This window comes from Triticum dicoccoides, chromosome 3B, assembly GCF_002162155.2.
Source record: "Triticum dicoccoides isolate Atlit2015 ecotype Zavitan chromosome 3B, WEW_v2.0, whole genome shotgun sequence".
Classification (NCBI taxonomy): domain Eukaryota; kingdom Viridiplantae; phylum Streptophyta; class Magnoliopsida; order Poales; family Poaceae; genus Triticum; species Triticum dicoccoides.
In genome coordinates, this window is record NC_041385.1 from 845,842,018 (window position 1) to 845,850,455 (window position 8,438).

Sequence of the window (8,438 nt, forward strand, 5' to 3'; positions counted from 1 at the left end):
AGGTGATACGTCTCCAACATATCTATAATTTTTTATTGTTCCATGCTATTATATTACCCGTTTTGGATGTTTATGGGCTTTACTTTACACTTTTATATCATTTTTGGCACTAACCTACTAACTGAAGGCCCAGCCTGAATTGCTGTTTTTTTGCCTATTTCAGCGTTTCGAAGAAATGGAATATCAAACGGAATTCAAACGGGATGAAACCTTCGGGAGCGATCTTTTTGGAACAAATGCAAACCTGGAGACTTGGAGTGGACGTCAAGCAACAAACGAGGCGGCCACGAGGGTGCCCGGCATGCCCCCTGGGGGTGGGCGCGCCCCCCACCCTCGTGGGCCCCTCGAGCGTCCACCGACCTACTTCTTCCTCCTATATATACACCCGTACCTTGAAACCATCAGAAGCCACCACGAAAACCTAATTCCACCGCCGCAACCTTCTGTATCCGCGAGATCCCATCTTGGAGCCTTCGCCGGCACTCCGCCGGAGGGGGAATCGACCACGGAGGGCCTCTACATCATCTCCAAGGCCTCTCCTATGAGTTGTGAGTAGTTTACCACAGACCTTCGGGTCCATAGTTATTAGCTAGATGGCTTCTTCTCTCTCTTTGAATCTCAATACAAAGTTCTCCTCGATCTTCTTGGAGATCTATTCGATGTAACTCTTTTTGCGGTGTGTTTGTCGAGATCCGATGAATTGTGGGTTTATGATCAAGTTTATCTATGACAAATATTTGAATCTCCTCTTAATTCTTTTATGTGTGATTAAGTTATCTTTGCAAGTCTCTTCGAATTATCAGTTTGGTTTGGCCTACTAGATTGATCTTTCTTGCAATGGGAGAAGTGCTTAGCTTTGGGTTCAATCTTGCGGTGTCCTTTCCCAGTGACAACAGGGGCAGCAATACACGTATTGTATTGTTGCCATCGAGGATAAAAAGATGGGTTTATATCATATTGCATGAGTTTATCCCTTTACATCATGTCATTTTTCTTAATGCGTTACTCTGTTCTTTATGAACTTAATACTCTAGATGCAGGCAGGAGTCGGTCGATGTGTGGAGTAATAGTAGTAGATGCAGGCAGGAGTCGGTCTACTTGTCACGGACGTGATGCCTATATACATGATCATGCCTAGATAATCTCATAACTATGCGCTTTTCTATCAATTGCTCGACAGTAATTTGTTCACCCACCGTAATACTTCTGCTATCTTGAGAGAAGCCACTAGTGAAACCTATGGCCCCCGGGTCTATCTTTTATCATATAAGTTTTTCATCTACTTTTATTTGCATCTTTTATTTTCCAATCTATATCATAAAAATACCAAAAATATTTATCTTATCTTATTATCTCTATCAGATCTCACTTTCGCAAGTGGCCATGAAGGGATTGACAACCCATTTATTGCGTTGGCTGCGAGGTTCTTGTTTGTTTGTGTAGGTGCGTGAGACTTTTGAGGAGCCTCCTACTGGATTGATACCTTGGTTCTCAAAAACTGAGGGAAATACTTACGCTACTTCGCTGCATCACCCTTTCCTCTTCAAGGAAAACCAACGCAAGCTCAAGACGTAGCAGCAGAGGGAGCCATGGCATCCCAAGGTTGAAATTTTTGCAAATATAACCTTCTAATTTCTTGGAAAATTGCATATATACCCTTAAAATGTGTGTTTGCCCCCCTCTAAAGTTTGGTAATTTGAATTTGTGCCCCCCTCCCTGATCAGTCCCTTCTGGGCACGGGAGTGAGATCACGATGGCAAGGTCGGAGCATCGTGGGGGCGGCAGCAGAAGGCGCCATCTCACTCAGAAGAGATCGATAGAAGGACACATCAGGCATGATATACCAGGCAGCTAGTATCTAGGGGCGTTTTATTGGGGAACGTAGTAATTTCAAAAAATTTCCTACGCACATGCAAGATCATGGTGATGTATAGCAACGAGAGGGGAGAGTGTTGTCTACATACCCTTGTAGACCGTAAGCGCAAGCGTTAGCACAACGCGGTTGATGTAGTCGTACGTCTTCACGGCCCGACCGATCAAGCACCGAAACTACGGCATCTCCGAGTTCTAGCACACGTTCAGCTCGATGATGTCCCTCGAACTCTGATCCAGCCGAGTGTCGAGGGAGAGTTCCGTCAGCACGACGGCGTGGTGACGACCTTGATGTTCTACCGTCGCAGGGCTTCGCCTAAGCACCGCTACAATATTATCGAGGTGGACTATGGTGGAGGGGGGCACCGCACACGGCTAAGAGATCCAAGGGATCAATTGTTGTGTCTTTGGTGCTAGCCCTGCCCCTCTATTTATATGTTGAGCCTCGGGGTCGAAACTTGGAGCAAAAGCCTCCTCAAAGTCGGTTTTGCCCGAAAGGCAAGAGTCCCACTCGGACTCCAGGACCAAACGCCACAATCCTTGGCATCTGGCCCACACGCCATGGGCCTCGGCGTCTGGCTGGGCCAGACGCCAGGGTCTCCGGCGTTTGGCCCCCTGGCCTCCGCAAAACTCCTTTTGCACCGACCTAAATCCTCATGGGCTTGACCCCTTGGCCTAACCATATCATCCAATATATGAATCTTTACGTCTCGACCATTTCGAGACTCCTCGTCATGTCCCCGATCTCATCCGGGACTCCGAACTCCTTCGGTACATCAAAACATGTAAACTCATAATATAACTGTCATCGAAACCTTAAGTGTGCGGACCCTACGGGTTCGATAACAATGTAGACATGACCGAAACACGTTTCCGGTCAATAACCAATAGCGGAACCTGGATGCTCATATTGGCTCCCACATATTCTACGAAGATCTTTATCGGTCAGACCGCATAACAACATACGTTGTTCCCTTTGTCATCGGTATGTTACTTGCCCGAGATTCGATCGTCGGTATCTCAATACCTAGTTCAATCTCGTTACTGGCAAGTCTCTTTACTCGTTCCATAATACATCATCTCACAACTAACTTATTAGTTGTAATGCTTGCAAGGCTTAAGTGATGTGTATTACCGAGAGGGCCCAGAGATACCTCTCCGACAATCGGAGTGACAAATCCTAATCTCGAAATACGCCAACCCAACAAGTACCTTCGGAGACACCTGTAGAGCACCTTTATAATCACCCAGTTACGTTGTGACGTTTGGTAGCACACAAAGTGTTCCTCCGGTAAACGGGAGTTGCCTAATCTCATAGTCATAGGAACATGTATAAGTCATGAAGAAAGCAATAGCAAAATACTTAAACGATCAAGTGCTAAGCTAACGGAATGGGTCAAGTCAATCACATCATTCTCCTAATGATGTGATCCCGTTAATCAAATGACAACTCATGTCTATGGTTAGGAAACATAACCATCTTCGATTAACGAGCTAGTCAATTAGAGGCATACTAGTGACACTCTGTTTATCTATGTATTCACACATGTATTATGTTTCCGGTTAATACAATTCTAGCATGAATAATAAACATTTATCATGATATAAGGAAATAAATAATAACTTTATTATTGCCTCTAGGGCATATTTCCTTCAGTCTCCCACTTGCACTAGAGTCAATAATCTAGTTCACATCGCCATGTGATTTAACATCAATAGTTCACATCTTTATGTGGTTAACACCCATAGTTCACATCGACATGTGACCAACACCCAAAGGGTTTACTAGAGTCAATAATCTAGTTCATATCGCTATGTGATTAACGCCCAAAGAGTACTAAGGTGTGATCATGTTTTGCTTGTGAGATAATTTTAGTCAACGGGTCTGTCACATTCAGATCCGTAAGTATTTTGCAAATTTCTATGTCTACAATGCTCTGCACGGAGCTACTCTAGCTAATTGCTCCCACTTTCAATATGTATCTAGACCAAGACTTAGAGTCATCTAGATTAGTGTCAAAACTTGCATCGACGTAACCCTTTACGACGAACCTTTTTGTCATCTCCATAATCGAGAAACATATCCTTATTCCCCTAAGAATAATTTTGACCGATGTCCAGTGATCTACTCCTAGATCACTATTGTACTCCCTTGCTAAAATCAGTGTAGGGTATACACAGCATGGCATACTTTATAGAACCTATGGCTGAGGCATAGGGAATGACTTTCATTCTCTTTCTATCTTCTGCCGTGGTCGGGCTTTGAGTCTTACTCAATTTCACACCTTGTAATACAGGTAAGAACTCTTTCTTTAACTGTTCCATCTTGAACTACTTAAAAATCTTGTCAAGGTATGTATTCATTGAAAAAATTTATCAAGCGTTTTGATTTATCTCTATAGATCTTGATGCTCAATATGTAAGCAGCTTCACCGAGGTCTTTCTTTGAGAAACTCCTTTCAAACACTCCTTTATGCTTTGCAGAATAATTCTACATTATTTCCGATCAACAATATGTCATTCACATATACTTATCAGAAATGTTGTAGTGCTCCCACTCACTTTCTTGTAAATACATGCTTCACTGCAAGTCTGTATAAAACTATATGCTTTGATCAACTTATCAAAGCGTATATTCCAACTCCGAGATGCTTGCACCAGTCCATAGATGGATCGCTGGAGCTTGCACATTTTGTTAACACCTTTAGGATCGACAAAACCTTCTGGTTGCATCATATACAACTCTTCTTTAATAATTCCATTAAGGAATGTAGTTTTGTTTATCCATTTGCCAGATTTCATAAAATGCGGCAATTGTTAACATGATTCAGATAGACTTAAGCATAAATACGGGTGAGAAACTCTCATCATAGTCAACATCTTGAACTTTATCAAAAACCTTTTTCGATAAGTCTAGCTTTGTAGATAGTAACACTACTATCAGCATCTGTCTTCCTCTTGAAAATCCTTTTATTCTCAATGACTCACCGTTCATCGGGCAAGTCAACCAAAATCCACACTTTGTTCTCATACATGGATCCTATCCCAGATTTCATGGCCTCAAGCCATTTCGCGGAATCTGGGCTCATCATCGCTTCCTCATAGTTCGTAGGTTTGTCATGGTCAAGTAACATGACCTCCAGAACAGGATTACCGTACCACTCTGGTGCGGATCTCACTCTGTTTTACCTACGAGGTTCGGTAGTAACTTGATCTGAAGTTACATGATCATCATCATTAGCTTCCTCACTAATTGGTGTAGTAGTCACAGGAACAGATTTCTGTGATGAACTACTTTCCAATAAGGGAGTAGGTACAGTTACCTCATCAAGTTCTACTTTCCTCCCACTCACTTCTTTCGAGAGAAACTCCTTCTCTAGAAAGGATCCATTCTTGGCAACGAATGTCTTGCCTTTCGGATCTGTGATAGAAGGTGTACCCAACATTTTGGGTATCCTATGAAGACGCACTTTTCCGATTTGGGTTCAAGCTTATCATGTTGAAACTTTTTCACATAAGCATCACAACCCAAACTTTAAGAAACGACAACTTTGGTTTCTTGCTAAACCATAGTTCATACGGTGTCATCTTAACGGATTTATATGGTGCCCTTTTAACGTGAATGCAGCTGTCTCTAATGCATAACCCCAAGACGATAGTGGTAGATCGGTAAGAGACATCATAGATCGCACCATATCTAATAAAGTACGGTTACGATGTTCGTACACACCATTACACTGTGGTGTTCCAGGTGGCGTGAGTAGTGAAACTATTTCACATTGTTTTAACTGAAGGCCAAACTCGTAACTCAAATATTTTACCTCTGCGATCATATCGTAGAAACTTTTTATTTTCTTATTACGATGATTCTTCACTTCACTCTGAAATTCTTTGAACTTTTCAAACGTTTCAGACTTATGTTTCATCAAGTAGATATACCCATGTCTGCTCAAATCATCTGTGAAGGTCAGAAAATAATGATACTTGTTGCGAGCCTTAATATTCATCGGACCACATACATCAGTATGTATGATTTCCAACAAATCTGTTGCTCGCTCCATTGTTCCGGAGAACGGAGTCTTAGTCATCTTGCCCATGAGGCATGGTTCGCAAGCATCAAGTGATTCATAATCAAGTGATTCCAAAATCCCATCAGCATGGAGTTTCTTCATGTGCTTTACACCAATATGACCTAAACGGCAGTGCCACAAATAAGTTGCACTATCATTATTAACTTTGCATCTTTTGGCTTCAATATTATGAATATGTGTATCACACGATCGAGATCCAACAAACCATTTTCATTGGGTGTATGACCATAGAAGGTTTTAATTCATGTAAACAGAACAACAATTGTTCTCTAACTTAAATGAATAACCGTATTGCAATAAACACGATCAAATCATATTCATGCTCAACGCAAACACCAAATAACATTTATTTAGGTTCAACACTAATCCCGAAAGTATAGGGAGTGTGCAATGATGATCATATCAATCTTGAAACTACTTTCAACACACATCATCACTTCACCCTTAACTAGTTTCTGTTTATTCTGCAACTCCCGTTTCGAGTTACTATTCTTAGCAACTGAACCAGTACCAAATACCGAGGGGTTGCTATAAACACTAGTAAAGTACACATCAATAACATGTATATCAAATATACCTTTGTTCACTTTGCCATCCTTCTTATCCGCCAAATACTTGGGGTGGTTCTGCTTCTAGTGACTAGTCCCTTTGCAGTATAAGCACTTAGTCTCAGGCTTAGGTCCAGACTTGGTCTTCTTCACTTGAGCAGCAACTTGCTTGCCTTTCTTCTTGAAGTTCCCTTCTATCCCTTTGCCCTTTTCTTGAAACTAGTGGTCCTGTTAACCATCAACACTTGATGTTTTTCTTGATTTCTACCTTCGTCGATTTCAGCATCACGAAGAGCTTGGGAATTACTTTCGTCATCCCTTGCATATTATAGTTCATCAGAAAGTTCTACTAACTTGGTGATGATGACTAGAGAATTCTGTCAATCACTATTTTATCTGGAAGATTAACTCCCACTTGATTCAAGCGATTGTAGTACCCAGACTATCTGAGCACATGCTCACTAGTTGAGCGATTCTCCTCCATCTTTTAGCTATAGAACTTGTTGGAGACTTCATATCTCTCAACTCGGGTATTTGCTTGAAATATTAACTTCAATTCCTGGAACATCTCATATGGTCCATGACGTTCAAAACGTCTTTGAAGTCCCGATTCTAAGCCGTTAAGTATGGTGCACTAAACTATCAAGTAGTTATCATATTGAGCTAGCCAAACGTTCTTAACGTCTACATCTGCTCCTGCAATAGGTCTGTCACCTAGCGGTGCATTAAGGACATAATTCTTCTGTGCAGCAATGAGGATAAACCTCAGATCACGGATCCAATCCGCATCATTGCTACTAACATCTTTCAACACAATTTTCTCTAGGAACATATCAAAATAAACATATGAAAGCAACAACGCAAGCTATTGATCTACAACATAATTTGCAAAATACTACCAGGACTAAGTTCATGATAAATTTAAGTTCAATTAATCATATTACTTAAGAACTCCCACTTAGACAGACATCTTTCTAGTCATCTAAGTGATCACGTGATCCAAATCAACTAAACCATGTCCGATCATCACTTGAGATGGAGTAGTTTCAATGGTGAACATCACTATGTTGATCATATCTACTATATGATTCACGTTCGACCTTTCGGTCTCCGTGTTCCGAGGCCATATCTGTTATATGCTAGGCTCGTCAAGTTTAACCTGAGTATTCCGCGTGTGCAACTGTTTTGCACCCGTTGTATTTGAACGTAGAGCCTATCACACCCGATCATCACGTGGTGTCTCAGCACGAAGAACTTTCGCAACGGTGCATACTCAGGGAGAACACTTCTTGATAATTTAGTGAGAGATCATCTTAAAATGCTACCGTCAATCAAAGCAAGATAAGATGCATAAATGATAAACATCACATGCAATCAGTATAAGTGATATGATATGGCCATCATCATCTTGTGCTTGTGATCTCCATCTCTGAAGCACCGTCGTGATCACCATCGTCACCGGCGCGACACCTTGATCTCCATCGTAGCATCGTTGTCGTTACGCCATCTATTGCTTCTACGACTATCACTACCGCTTAGTGATAAAGTAAAGCAATTACAGGGCGTTTGCACTTCATACAATAAAGCGACAACCATATGGCTCCTGCCAGTTGCCGATAACTTCGGTTGCAAAACATGATCATCTCATATAATAAAATATAGCATCACGTCTTGACCATATCACATCACAACATGCCCTGCAAAAACAAGTTAGACGTCCTCTACTTTGTTGTTGCAAATTTTACGTGGCTGCTACGGGCTGAGCAAGAATCGTTCTTACCTACGCATCAAAACCACAACGATAGTTTGTCAAGTTGGTGTTGTTTTAACCTTCGCAAGGACCAGGCGTAGCCACACTCGGTTCAACTAAAGTGAGAGAGACAGACACCCGCCGGTCACCTTTAAGCAACTAGTGCTCGTGGCGGTG